This window comes from Emys orbicularis, chromosome 2 (genome assembly GCF_028017835.1).
Source record: "Emys orbicularis isolate rEmyOrb1 chromosome 2, rEmyOrb1.hap1, whole genome shotgun sequence".
Classification (NCBI taxonomy): Eukaryota; Metazoa; Chordata; order Testudines; family Emydidae; genus Emys; species Emys orbicularis.
Window position 1 is genome coordinate 37,926,839 of NC_088684.1, and position 14,366 is coordinate 37,941,204.

The following is a 14,366-nucleotide window of genomic DNA, read 5'->3' on the forward strand; positions in this document are numbered from 1 at the left end:
TGATTCTTCTCAGACTCGGCCTCTCTTCCAGCAAAATGGGAAACCTCAGGGAAACTAAAAGTCTTTCTGAAACTCAGCAGTCAGGTGGGTCCAATCCCTTATGGTGGCTACCACGCAGCAAATCTGCCACATCCTCCAACTTGAGTATAAGTAGCCAAGGCAAGCCTGGAAGAGAGGCAGTTCAAGTCACCAAAAATATAGTGATGAACCTTTTAAAATGTGGATTAAGTGAAAGATATGATGAATATAACATGATTAGGAAAAATAGCAACAAACCACGGAATGACTAGACACAGATATTTCAGGATAGTTATTCTGTAAATGAGTTGGCTCTCTTATTATTGTTTATAATTTGTATTATCATAGCATCTAGGAGCCCTATCCTAGTCATAGACCAGGACCTCCTTGTGGTGGGCACTGTACAAACACGGAACAAAAAGATGAAAGCTTACACTTTAAGTATAAGACAAGAGACATCAGATGGATAAAGACAGATGGGGGAATTCAAGGAAACAATGAGACAATATTGGTCAGCATGATAGACAGTGGTCTCAGCAGGTATATTTGTAGCATGCATTGACCTAAGCTTGTGCAGAATAGGTTTATCCACTTTGATAATAATTTGATATACAGGTTTCACTCAGTTTTAGGATTTTCATGTTTATCAGGTATCCATTTTAATAGTTTATAAATATGTGAAAATGTGCAGACAGGTGTACAAAACTCTCATTTTATTTTATTTTTTGTAATCTCTCCAGAATGAATATGTGGCTTTTGTCCATATTAATCATCTCAATTACAGATTGACATGACGCCTTTTTTTTTTTTTTCAAAAGAATTAAGACAGTGAAAGGACCCACTTTTTGACATCTTCCTGCTATGGGTCAACAGGTCTGTACTGTATCACATGAAAAATTGGCTTAATGTCTTAGACAACAGCTTGACACAGTGCAGCACATGATAATGGCTGTGATTTGCAATGCTTTGCAGTGTTTGTATTTCAGGCCAGGGAAGGATGCCATGAGATAATGTCAAGATGCTCTCTTATGGCATTGACTGAGGAAAAAGAAAAGAGTTCTGGCTGCAATTTACACTCATTGCTCCTGGTTTATTGAACTCAACCCTTATGTTTTCAGCATAGGGATGTAACTTAAATTGAATGTACACCTCTACCTCAATATAACGCTGTCCTCGGGAGCCAAAAAATCTTACCGTGTTATAGGTGAAACCGCGTTATATTGAACTTGCTTTGATCCGCCGGAATGCGCAGCCCCGCCCCCCCGGAGCACTGCTTTACCGCGTTATATCAGAATGCGTGTTATATCGGGGTCTTGTTATATCGGGGTAGAGGTGTAGTTTTAAGCAGAGTCTTGTGTGGGGAGCACTTACCTATTGCTGTTCCTTGCAGAACTCTTTTTAAGATTGCTTGATTCCATTATTGTATTCGATGTTTGACATGGAACTGAGATGGGCCATTTTCCCCTTCCCTCAAATTTCCCAGTAAAATCAACTCTCCTCCAATGCCGTGCCCCTCCTGCCCTAAAGGTGTGGCAGCTTCCTTTACAAAGGGCATGTCACTAATCCTACAAGTCACAAAACCTGCCTGGTTTTAGGCTTTGTTGCAGACTGGAAATTTGGATCAGAGGCATTAAAAGGTTTGTTAAGGTGCATGAAGAGGGTGCATTCAGGAGAGGTATAGTGGGTTGGTGGCTAGGATGCTAGACTAGGTGTCTTCAGGTTTGGGTTCTAGTCCAAGCTCTTGCTTTTTGACCTTAGGCTAGTGAATTAGCTTTTACAGTGAAGTAAAGATAACTTTTTATCAAGTGCTTTCAGTTTTGTTGCATGGAAAGCCCTGTATCAGTGCTCCTTGTTTTTATTCATGGTCTTACATCGAAGTCTTGTGAAAGTCAGTGATTTTGGTTGAGCTACAGTTTGAGAGTCTTTGGGTTTGTTGAAACTAAAACCAGGGGCATGAACCCATGAAAATGGAAAGGTTCAAAACCTCCACCTGAAAACAGAAACTGCAGTGTTCTGCATTCCTCTAACTAATTTAAGGGACTTCTTGGAAGTAAGTCTGTCATTTTTCCACAGTGATTAAATATTGTCTTTCACACCCCACAAACTGCTCTCTGTGGTGAAGGGTTGATGTGTCTGAGTGAAATCCAAGGAAACTGGACAATGTGTAATAGTTGTTTTTTATTAAATAAACAACTGAACACAAGCTTTTCCTCCACAAAGTAGCAAAAGAAGGCAGTATCAGGTAAGTGCTTCAAAATCTAAACATTTTTTCTGAAGATTTACATTCCCATTAACAGTACAGCCTCTGGCCCTAATCTACTGTAGTTCTTTGGAGTAGCTCCGTGGGAACGAGGGAAATTCTGGAAACAAAATGTGCTCCTGTTCTGCACAATAAGACAGCTGATAAATTTGGTAATAAACACTATTCAACTGGCCTTATATTTCATCAGTGTTTGTACTGATTGTTCTTTAGCCTTTGCATTTTGCTAAGATTGTTCTATTAAGCTGTCAATGTTCTCCAAATTGCCATTGCTCAACTGCACATAATTCACTATTCCTTACTAATTAAGTTGGTTATCAGATTTTGCTGATGGGTAATTTTGTTCAAGACTTCACAAGCGCTGCTAAATTTTTTCATGTAAACAAATAGTAACATGCTTTTCTCTGTTATTATGAAGATTAGATTAGGAAAAGTTTTTCTCCCCTTTCTGGAAAGCTTAATAATAGCTGCCTTTTAGGCAGATATTTAGAATTTCTACAGGTGTCTAGCACAAAAGGTTGTGTGACATGCTTATTCCTGAATGCATTAGCCTTGACTAGCTCTGGGTAATTGGATGGCTTGTCATGTCTGTAAAAATACATTATTTCTTTAAAAAAAAATCCCCCACTGCAAGGAAAAGGTGTCAATAGAAGACTGGTTTAAATTGGTTAAATTTGTTAAGAAAAATGCAATGCACTGTGGAAACCTTTATTGCATTTCATTTTAAGTCACCGTATCTAACATCCAAAGCTCATCAGTTTACTCTTAAGTAGACAACAGCAAGATCTATTATACACGTTTTAACAACATAGACCTTCTCCAGAAAACATGCTTACGTAAACTAATTGGGTTTAGGGTTTCTAATGGGAACACTGGATAATCGAATTACACTTCCCCTGAGAGAAATTGGCATCAGATTATTTCATTTAGGTTTTCTGATAACAGCTCTTACTGAACAGATAAGAATCAACACTTTTTTTTCTGCCCTGAAGATAATCATAATATAGCCAAAATGTGGACAGTGAGTTCAGCTGATGGGTAATATATCTATCGCTGTCATTTTGAAGAGGACAGTTTCATTTTATTAGGCTTTGCTCCTATGTCCCAGTAAAATAGCTGCAAATCTGTTTTCATTTGAAGACTTTTGGAGTGTGTTCCACTTAAAAGAAACACGGTGGGATACATTGGTAGCACTTGCTAGATCATCATGGTGTGCTGATATTTCAAATCCAGGACAGGGAATTTCAGAGGGCAGAACGAAAAGCTCAATCCAAGGTTGCCTCCTGGAGTTTTGACTCCCTCCCAGCCTTGTTCTGCCCTGCATTATTTTGACCGGTGGCAACCCTTCAAACAGGTTAACCTCTAACTATTTGTAAATAATCACGTGATTGCTATAGAGCTCAGCTGGACGCATATACTGTATGCAGCAGCATCTGAAGAATTTAAATGATTTATAACAGTGCCTCTCCTGATTAAAATTAGTGTTCACATTATTTGAGGGATACTGGGAGTGAGAAGGCGCATGGAAAGATAAAAATGTGTGCTCTTCTACTAAAGTGCTACACATGGACTGTTCTGCTATTTACTTATTACTACCATCTACAAAGCACTTTTTAATATTAATTATTTGGGGATCATTTTTATTTCTAAATTTAAAGAAAGCGAGGATTCACTGGTTGGTGACAGCAGAATCTGGCCCACAAACAGCGAGCTAGGCAGCAGCTAGGTCTTCTAGTTAGAGCACAGACAGGGGAGTAAGGAGATGCAGGTTGTAGGCCTGACTCTACTGCTCTTTGCTGTGGCCTTGGGCAATCGTGCAACGTGAGATTTTCAAAATTGCCTAAAGACCTCACTTTCATATGGTTTTTTTAGGCACCTAATGGTGCAGACTGAAATTCTTACTAGGTGCTTATCTGCACCTATTGGGGAATGAACATCTTTGAAAATCTGAGCCAAAATGATTTAGAAGCACAGGTTACATTGACTTTGAAGATTAGGTGCTTTTTGAAAACTCCATTCTTAATCTCTGTGTTTCATTTTCTTCACCTCTGCAATAGGGATAACACTTACCAATTGCTATAAAGTGCTCAGAGATCTTCAGATGAAAAGTGCTAAGTTGCATCAATACAAAGTATTCTTATTGAATTCCATAAATAAATAAATATTGCAGGTAAATAAAACATTTTTACAAAGACAGATTTTATATGAAGAATGAATTGCCCTTGGATTAATGCTATATGTCCTGTGGGTACTGAATGAAAAATTAGATAAATGATTTCACTTAAAGAGAAAACATATTGTTTAACAGATTTGAACAACATACTAAGCAAAGCCTCTTGGTTTTAAGGTTAAATTCTATTGGCTGTGTTTTTTATTCAGATTACCTTTAAATCCTAATTTCAATTAAATTTTGCACTAATTGTATTGTTGCTTCTAATGCTCTCTAATGCATGAACTGACATAGCTTACTGACTCTTTTGACCTATCCAATTCGTTACAGTAGGTGATCATCCTCTTACACAACACTCTGTTTTACACTTTTGATGCAACGGAGTATTGATTTGTAATGATCAAATGTTATCTACTGCAGATGAAGGTTGAGATGCAATAAATACAATCCCTTTACATTACTGGCTTTGGAGTGAATATTGGTAACATTTTCTGCACTGGATGCAGTAAGCACTGGACAGTTTGGATAGCTCCTTCTTTTGCAAGGTACCAGCTGTTTTGGAAAGTGCTACTTCAGAAAGGAGGCATTTGTCAAACTCGCTCCCCAACCTACACCCCCTATGGGAATTGTTGACTTTAGATTTACACTTTGGTTTTATTCTATTTGTTTTTTTAAATGTACCTAAATGTTTTTATTATAGCTAATAAAGTGAAGGGCCACTGCACTAATTTGAAGCTTATTACAAGCAGGGTCTATCGAGGTTTCCATATCAGGTAGTTCTGCCAAGACACTTCACTTCTGACCGGCAACATCTCTACAACTTCAACGTGGAACCTCTCTTAAACAAAACTTGTGAACTGTGGAGATATAAATTGGGTGTTAGATGATGTGGATTTTGCTCTGCGTATGTTCTTATGTCAGAGGAGTGGTTTAAAGCTAAATTCTACAGATTACTAAAGTCATTATTCAGGGTCAATGTTTTGAGAATTTAGATACAGAAGTGAAAATTCTTTCATGCGCTGGACTATGGTGTGGAGATCTTGTTGAATTGCAAAGCAGAAACAAAGCCTGTGGTTGTCCTTCACTAATCCTGTATGTTCCTAAATGTCATGGCCAGGTCATGGGTGGCCAGACCTAGTAGTCAGAGCCAGAATCCACAGTCACAAGACAGGAGTCAAGAGTCAGCAGCAGCAGAGAATCCTGGAGGTCAGAAGCAGGACACAGACTGTAAATCAGAACCACGAGTTGGGAACCAGAGTCAGGCCAGGTCAGGATATCTGGGGGTCAGAGGCAGGAGGCAAACTGGAGGTTCGGAACCACAAATCAGATGCCAGAAAAATCAAGCCAGGGAAGCAGGAGTGGGTAATAGGTAACACAAGGCACACAGTCCAGAGCAGCATGGAACCCAATGGTTCAGACAGCTTCCTGTTCCTGCTGTTAGCTTAAGTAGGGCCAGTGGGCCAATCAGCCACTATGGGACTCTGCCAATCATACTTCAAGGGAGGAGCTTCACTGTGGGGCTGGGCTTTGTGGGTCTCAGGTGAGCTGTTGGCAGCAGGCTGCTAGGTAGAGGGTTGGAGCATGGCTGCTCCTATGGGGGGGAGGGACTTGAGACCTATGGGTCATAATAGTAAAATGATTTTTCTGCAATTTCTTGCATTAAAATTGTAACACAACCCCCCTCCCCCAACAAAAAGCTGGCCTCTTTCCCTCTTTATGTTGGAGGGCTTTGGAGGACATGGATGGATCACAAGAGCCTGAAAACTGAGCTGTGTCTTGTCCAGTCGCAAATAGAGGAAGGAGGGGCTATTGAGTTTTGGACTGTATAATCCTTGTAATGTCGCAGATCCCAGCTTTAGACTGAACCAGCATATCCTCTCCTATACTTGGCCCCGTTGCACTGTTCAGGCAGCACAAGGGGTTGGATTATGGCTGTAAATGAATAACTGAGGATTCCCGTCATGGTGGGAACTCCCTGCAAGCATAAACCCAGAGAAGGCAGCCCCTGCACCAGCCACCCCTCCACTCCTGATCTAAGGAGCTTGGTGGACATTGTGGAATGGAGCTTCTCTCCACCACTGATGTGAGGTCCCCAATGGACTTTATACCAGTGGCATCAGTTAGAGAAGCCCCTATTCTTTATAGCTCCATGCCACTGAGATTGGGGCTGGGCTGGTGCCGAACCAGAGCTATAGCCAGTTTGTGAAGATCCCTCCTTCCCTTTCTTGTGCTGAGCAAAGCTCAGATACAGGGAAGAATCAAGCCCAGAATTTTGGGGTTTTGACATGAGTGGAACTACTTAGAACTTGGTCTTTGTGTTGATGTGCTTTGTATCTGGCAAAATCAAGATTCAAAAAGTCACTTTATTGACAGAATGAGTTCAGATTTCAGTCCATCACATGCATAGTTAATGTGCTAGGAGATTAAGCTACTGTACCAATAAATTTGCTGACCTAATTTTGAGAAACATAAAAGCTCCAGTTAAGTGAGGTTTCATGGCACAATACTTTCCTTTCTTAATTCATAATGCTTCAGACGAACATTAAATTAAGATCTCCCCCAGGTAGCTGTTAAGCTGCTTGAATGTTTTCCTCTTCACAACATAGGCAAATGTAAGCAGATCTTGCAAGAGGAAGTAAATAGAGCAGCACTAAAACTTCCCTCCGCCTGCATCTGAACATCTGTTCAAACTTTTCACAGCCCTAATGTGAAAGTAAATACAAAGCAGGGATGGGAGAAATGGTTCGAGCAAAATAAAAACCATCCCAAACCTTTGTACACCCATTGAACCAAAATGAAATATTGTTTCAGGTTCAGAAAAAGTCACCCCTACTCCTGCCCTTTCCATCCATTTGCCTTTCCTTTCCCCTTCCTCTAACACGCCCAACAACCAGCTCCCATTGACCTCCCCTTTCTTGTGTGTTTGAATATCCAAAGAACACAACAAATCTTGCAAAGCCCCTGAGCAATCCCTGATTACAGCACTCCCAGTACTCTACGAATTCCCCATTTCACTTCATTTGCAATCCAGGCTGAGGGGCAGTTGTACTTACTTGCTGCACATTAAAAGTGTATCTATAATGTGTATTTGCAGCACTAATGGGTCTAAATCAGTGGTGGGCAAACTTTTTGGCCTGAGGGCCACATCGGGCTTCCAAAATTGTATGGAGGGCCGGTTAGGGGAGGCTGTGCCTCCCCAAAGAGCCAGGTATGGCCCGGTCCCCTCCCCCTATCCGATCCCCCACCCCCGATTTTTACCCCCTGACTTCCCCACCGGGACTCCTGCCCCATCCATCCCCCCCCCCCCCCGCTCCCTGTCCCCTGACCACCTCCAGATCCGACACCCCTGACTGCCCCCTGCCGCCCCATCCAACCCCCCTCTCCTTCCTAACTGCCCCCCTGGAACCCCTGCCCCCATTCAATCCCCCTGTTCCCCGCCCCCTGACTGCCCCGCCCCCTGACCACCACCCCAAACTCCCTTGCCCTCTGTCCAACCCCCCTGCTCCCTGCCCCCTTACCACACTGCCTGGCGCACCGGTGGCTGGCGGCACTACAGCCACCCCACTCAGAGCACCAGGACTGGCAGCTGTGCTGCCCGGCTGGAGCCAGCCACGCCACCGCGCAGCACAGAGCACCGGGTCAGGCCCGGATGCCCAGAGCATTGCGCCGGCGGCACGGTGAGCTGAGGCTGCGGGGGAGGGGGAACAGCAGAGAAGGGGCCGGGGGCTAGCCTCCCTGAATGTTGCTTGTTTGGGGGTAAAAAAGAACAGCTATTGGACCTAACCAAGACTACCCATGCCTATTGTCACACTGGGATACAATATACACTTTGCTTTTATATTGTATCCCAGTCCACCTTCCTCCCTCCCGATTTGTCCCTTGTCTTTCTACTGTGTAAGCTCACTGGGGCAGGGATTACCCCTGAATGTTCATGGCACAGTGGGGATCCAATTCTGATTGGCTACATCAAGGATACTTCTGAAGCTACAGAGCAATCAACATGAGCAAATCTTATCTGTTCTGGGGCTTGGGAGATCTGCTCTGCACTTGGGGTGCAATTGCCAGGAAAGCCCCAGTGTGCTGGGAGTTTCAAATTGAGACACAGCAGCCTGGAGCTCAGCAGAGAGGCTGCCAAACTTGCTTGTCCTCAGCAGAGCCTCACAAGTAGAGGTGTGGGGGAGTGGAACCAGTGACACATGTCGTGGAAAAGGAAGTGGCTAGATGTATATGGGATGGTTGTGGAAAGGGGGTGGCGTATGTAAATTTAGACTCCGATCCATCTAACCTATGTTCTGTGGCTTAAAAAAATTCCCTCCTTCCTAGTTTCTTGGGCCCCGGTGTTGCTCTTTCACAGAGACATCTGCAGGTCTTAACAGCTGGTTTGTTTTTCACCTATGATTAGACTGTCTTGTATGGTAAATAAGCCTGGTTTTCCATTTGTAACTTCAAATGCATTAAACTCTATCTGGCCAGGCTATTAGGGAAGTTCCGGTAAAAACCACAGACATGGCCTCCAGGTGAAGTTGATGCTTGTGGTTCTGTCTGTTTTGGCCACATTTGGGTTGGTTGCAGGCTAAACTGAACTTTCCCTTCCCTCCAACCGGCTTTACATTTTAAAAGGTAATATTTATACTGTAGACTTCAGTAATGTGCCTTGTAGGTACTATTCTGACACTGGTTCTGAACTATAATCACTATATATGAGATGATTTGTTGGGTTGTGCTTTCTTTATACAAGATCAAATGTCCAGTGTACATATAACATTAAAAAGAGCCTATTGGAGCCTTGTTGACATGACAAACTCCAAGAAAAGAACCTCCCCCCTCCAATAAAGCTCATGATTTAATTGTCACCAGAATCCCAATGAATTACTCTTGTATATACTGTCTGAGTGTGCATAACTCATCACAATCCATGGGGAAATCAAAAGAAGCTTAAAACTTTTTGTTATACAAAGGCCATTGGCAACAACTCTGCGTCAGCAACTCTTGTCAGGCCTGTCATACTCACTACACCTAATGCACTGTTGTCATGATATATACCCAAAAGGTGGCATATAATATAGCATTGGAAAACTAACAACTCCGTGATCATTAATATTCTTGCATAAGGTATGTAGAGGGTGTGTACAAAGAGTTATAAATATGTGCTAGAATTATGTTTGTTTGACAAGCACAGTCTGCCTTAGACCAGAGGTTCTCAACCTGGGGCACACCCCTCTGGGGGGTGCAGAATGTATTCGGGGGTGGGGGAGAACCTCTAGGGGGGAAAAAAAACTTGCTGTGCACATTCAGAGCTGGGTGGCTGGAGAGTGATGGCAGCTGCTGGTCGGGCACCCAAAGAGGTGAGGCGTAAACTACTACAGAAACAAAGAAGGGGGGCGTGATCAAATACATTTGACACCCACTGCCTTAGACAACGGAATGTGTATTTGCTTGTCTGACCAGCCTGGTCATCCGGCAGAGACAATGAAGATATATTTACATAAAAGGTCAACAAAGCCATCAAACTAGCAAGTGGGGGAAAGCGTCTCTTAACTGTAAAGACGGGGGTCTGAACCTTAAATGATAAGCAATTGTATCAACTGATTGTATATAATATTACTGTATTAAAAAATAAGGTCTTTTATGAATGCTGGTGACACACTGGTGATTAACATCATTGTGAAATGTTTTCATTAATACTATATGTGGAATTATGGATATTTATGGTTTAAAGCTTATGACCAAACGCAGGGAGAAACTGGTTTTCTCACAGACAGGAGGAGAGCAGCTGTCTACCTGTCCCCAGTGTAAATTAAGCAGTGTGAAATCAAAACAATGGAAGCTCCATTTACATATGAATCAGCAGGGAGATAGGAAGTCCATAAAAAGGGAAGAACAGTAAGAAGCCTTCCTGCCTCCTGAAACAGAGAGAGTGAATTTTGGGGTGATAAGGGGGGGCAAAAAGACATTTAAGTTATCCACCACTGGACACAGCCAGAGCTCTTGTAATCTGAGGAAAAAATGGGTCCTTCAGCCAAGGGGGTAGAAATCTCTGGGAACTGAGTTTAGGTGAGAAACCTGCTTATGCAAAGAGTGTAACTTGCTGAAATTAAGTTTATTTTAGAAGCATATTTTTACTTCTGTTGCTTCCTATCTTTATTCCTCATACTTGGTATCACTTAAATCTATGACTTTTTGTTTAATAAACTTGTTTTACTTTTTTTATAAACCATTGCAGTGCTGTGATTAAAATAGCAGTGTTTGTCAAACCCCAGTTAAATTAATGAGTGTCCTCTTTAAAGGAACAACAAACCTAATAACTTCTGTGACTGTCCCAGGAGAGGGCTGGACGCTGCAGGAGGACATCTCTGGGGAACTTGGGAGTTGGGGTTCAATGTTTTGTAGCCTGCACAGCAAGGTTTAGACGGGCAGAGTCCTGAAGAATTTGCTGGCAAGGTAGACAAGCTGGTGTGTCAAGGTGTTGTCACATAGCTTATCAGTAGCAAAACTCTCACTTGCTGAGGGGGTAATCTAATAACTCTCAATTCTGGGTACATCAGCAGATTGTCACATTGGCAGATGATTCTGGGGAAATTTGGGACTTGGAGGGTTCTGGCCTCACTTTGCAAAAAATAACTCTGTGGTGGAAGCCAGGGTGTGACCTGGATGCTGGCTGATGGCGTCAGGGCTGTGAGCCACAGAAGCATGCCATGTAAGGCACGCAATGTTGCAGGGCAGGCAGTGACACAGCCCCTATTGGTCTGGGTTGAACCCCAAAATGTCACACTCTTACTGACTGTCATTCCTGCCTATCTAGCAAGTTATCTGAACTGTTTGCTTGAGCCTAAGATGGAGACAAGCCCACGACCTGTTCAGATGTAGGCTGGGGTTTGACTGGGTTGCACATACGAACCTCAGACTATGTTCTCAAAAAGTTCAGGTGTATGGGCTGAGGTTTACATTTAAGTAACAAGCCCCTAGCTCCCCTGGTCTCCCCTTACCTGTTTATTCCTAGACCTTCTACCATTTGGGATTTGAAAAGGTATGTTTGGTAAAGAAAGTATAACATTGGGGTTGGATATTAGCTGGACTTTATGGAAGCATACTTTCAACCTTGTCTTTCGGTGGAATTATGGATATTATGATTTATATACACAGTGTTTGCCAGTTAATATTGGAGAGAGGTTTCTTAGTGGAATATAAAAACAACAAGGAGAGTCCGGTGGCACCTTAAAGACTAACAGATTTATTTGGGCATAAGCTTTCGTGAGTAAAAAACCTACTTCTTCAGATGCATGGAGTGAAAGCTACAGATGCAGGCATTATATACTGACACATGAAGAGAAGGGAGTACCTCACAAGTGGAGAACCAGTGTTGACAGGGCCAATACAGTCAGGGTGGATGTAGTTCACTCCCAATAACTGATGAGGAGGTGTCAATTCCAGGAGAGGCAAAGTTGCTTTTGTAGTGAGCCAGCTACTTCCAGTCCCTATTCAAGCCCAAATTAATGCTGTTAAATTTGCAAATGAATTTTAGTTCTGAGGTTTCTCTTAGAATAAATGGACACAAATCGGACATCAGGAATGGTAACATACAAAAGCCAGTAGCAGAACACTTCAATCTCCCTGAACATTCTAGAACAGATTTAAAAGTAGCCATACTTGAACAAAAAAACTTCAGAAACAGACTTCAAAGAGAAAGCAACTTTGCCTCTCCTGGAATGTGTCATGTGTCTTGTGGGGGGAGGGATAGCTCCGTCGTTTGAGCATTAGCCTGCTAAACCCAGGTTTGTGAGTTTAATCCTTGAGGGGGCCATTTAGGGATCTGGGGCAAAAATCTGTCTGGGGATTAGTCCTGCTTTGAGAAGGGGGTTGGACTAGATGACCTCCTGAGGTCCCTTCCAACCCTGATATTAAAAGTATAATAATGCCTGCATCTGTAATTTTCACTCTATGCATCTGAAGAAGTGGGATTTTTACCCACGAAAGTTTATGCCCAAATAAATCTGTTAGTCTTTAAGGTGCCACCGGACTTCTTGTTTTGTAGATACAGACTAACACGGCTACCTCCTGATACTTAATGGACTATGGCATAAGACAGGTCTGGTACAATACCTGAGCAGGCTGAGGTTCATTGCTAGCCTACGCGCTTTCCCTCAGTGCAGTCCATTTCAACAATCTTTTGTCTGTAAGTATTTTTCACTTACATGAATCCTGATCCCAATTGTTTTGCGAGCACCAGGTTTGTATAGTCACCTACTGCCAGTGTTTGAGTCCTTCTTGCCTCTCTGTTACGACTCTTATTCTAACGGATAATGTTGATTTTACTAATGATCCTTTTCCTCTCCAGTTGTGCATGATCGACATGCTGAATGTATGGCAATTTACACTTCGGATTAGAATATCTGATGTGTAACCTTGGGTGGTATAGCACAAGCCAAGGGGGACAGCGCAGATGTCTCGGAGGTGAGGGGTATAGTTGTGGGGGACTTTCCACTATTTATTACATTCTTAAAGAAGCCTGGAAGTTTCCCAGCGATTTTTCTCAATGGTGTCATCAAAAGTAAGGATTTCCATTAGTACTCCCTCTGCTGGAATAAGGAATTCTGCATATAGACTGTGCCGATATGTCTGGCAATGCAATTTTACGCCTATCGCACTAGATCCTCAGTTGGTGTAAACCGTACAACTCCATTGACTTAAAGGAAGCTACACCACTTTACATCAGATGAGGATCTGGTCACTGAAACCATATTACTATTTTCAAAGTCAGCCTTTACCAACAGTTTCCACAATATGATATCAGAAAGACAACAATTTCCCATTTAGTTAGAGCAGCCTTTGAGAGAGACCGTTGTGTGGAAAATGTTGCCTTCTCCCAATAACCATGCATCATATGTTTTAAAAGAGATTATAATAGAAGGACAAAAGCATGCATTAAGTCTTTGATCTTTTCCAGCTCTGGTAAAGAGATGAGATTTTTACCTTGAATTATCACTGCAGATTTTTCCTTTTTTGCTAGGCTAGTATGTCTGTTACCATGACGACAGCCTTCAGAATATTCCAGTTATTTTACATTCATTAATAGGAGTAAGAGAGCAGATGTATAATTATGCTATTCTTATTCAATCCACCAAATTGCAGTTGACACTTCTAAAACCTTTTCAGTTAAAAAAAAATATTTTTACTGTTTTCCTAGCAACAGATAAGGGAAGATAATTCTTTTAGGACAAACAGATACAGAGGAATTCATACACAGGAAAGTGGGGGTGAGGAGAACACAAAGAAAAATTATACACCTTTTGAGAGAAGTAATCAAAAGAGAACCAGTAGCATGGCCTAATAAATAGGTTACTGGGACTGGCAGTCAGAGGAGTAAGTTCTAGCTGTAGTCTCAGTCTCTGACCTGCTGCGTGACTTTGAGCAAATCATCAGATCTCTTTATGCCCCTGTTTTCCCTCTCAGAGGGAAGCTCTTTACAGCAGGGACCGTCTCTTACTATGTTTCTTTAGTGCCTGGCACAAGGAGCCCCCGTCTTGGGTAGGACCTGTAGGGTATGTCCACCTTGCAGCAGGGAGTGATGCTCTGGGTAAAAAGACTCATGCTAGTGGGGCTCAAGCTAGTGCACCAAAAATAACAGTGTGGACGCAGCGCCTTGGGCTCTCAAGCCAAGGGGGTCGGGTGTAGGGTTGCCAACAGTCCCTTATTATAAGGGACATCTCTTAATTTTTCATCTCTGTACGACAAGATCGGGAGTTGCTGAGTGCTGCAAAAAGCAGCAAGGAATACCCCTGGTGAATGTAGATGAGTACTGCTTCTTAGTAGTAGGGTTAATGATGATGATGATGATTGATGATAATATCGGGAAGAGGGATGGGGCGAGGTGCTAAGAAAACAGTCTCTTATTTTTGAAATATAGTGTTGACAACCCAA